The 409-nt window shown below is 78.2% G+C and overlaps 1 pseudogene; it reads left to right on the top strand.

The window, feature by feature from the left end:
* Window position 1: 1 nt before the first annotated feature.
* The window catches only part of LOC116082608, a 5,413-nt pseudogene continuing 5,005 nt past the window's right edge, over window positions 2-409 (top strand).

Here is a 409-nt window from a genome sequence, read left to right as displayed (position 1 = left end):
CCCGCCGCTGCCCTCTCCGGCTTTCCCGCCGCCTCTACCCCAGCGACCCGGCCCCTTCCCGGGGGCATACGCCCCCTTCCTCCAGCCTCCGCTGGCTCTGCAGCCCCGCGCGTCAGCCGAGGCCTCCCGCGGCGGCGGTGGCAGTGGCGGCGGCTTCTTTCCGGTGCCACCCCCACCGCTGCCGCCGCTGCCACCGCAGTGCCGGCCTTTCCCGGGGCCGACGCCGTCGAGCGTCTACGGCCACCGCCTCCAGGCCCCGGGCCGCCCTGGAGCCCGCGCTGGGCTGAGGCGCCGCCGCCGCCCGGACGTGCTCGGAGACGCGGCCCTGCAGCGCCTGCGCAATCGGCAGTGGCTGGAGGCGGTGTTCGGGAACCCCCGGCGGCCTATCGGCCTCCGGACCCCGCGCACA

The sequence above is a fragment of the Mastomys coucha genome, unplaced genomic scaffold (assembly GCF_008632895.1).
Source record: "Mastomys coucha isolate ucsf_1 unplaced genomic scaffold, UCSF_Mcou_1 pScaffold11, whole genome shotgun sequence".
NCBI lineage: Eukaryota > Metazoa > Chordata > Mammalia > Rodentia > Muridae > Mastomys > Mastomys coucha.
Note: the sequence above shows the minus strand (reverse complement) of the source record. Positions and strands in the feature narration are given on the sequence as shown.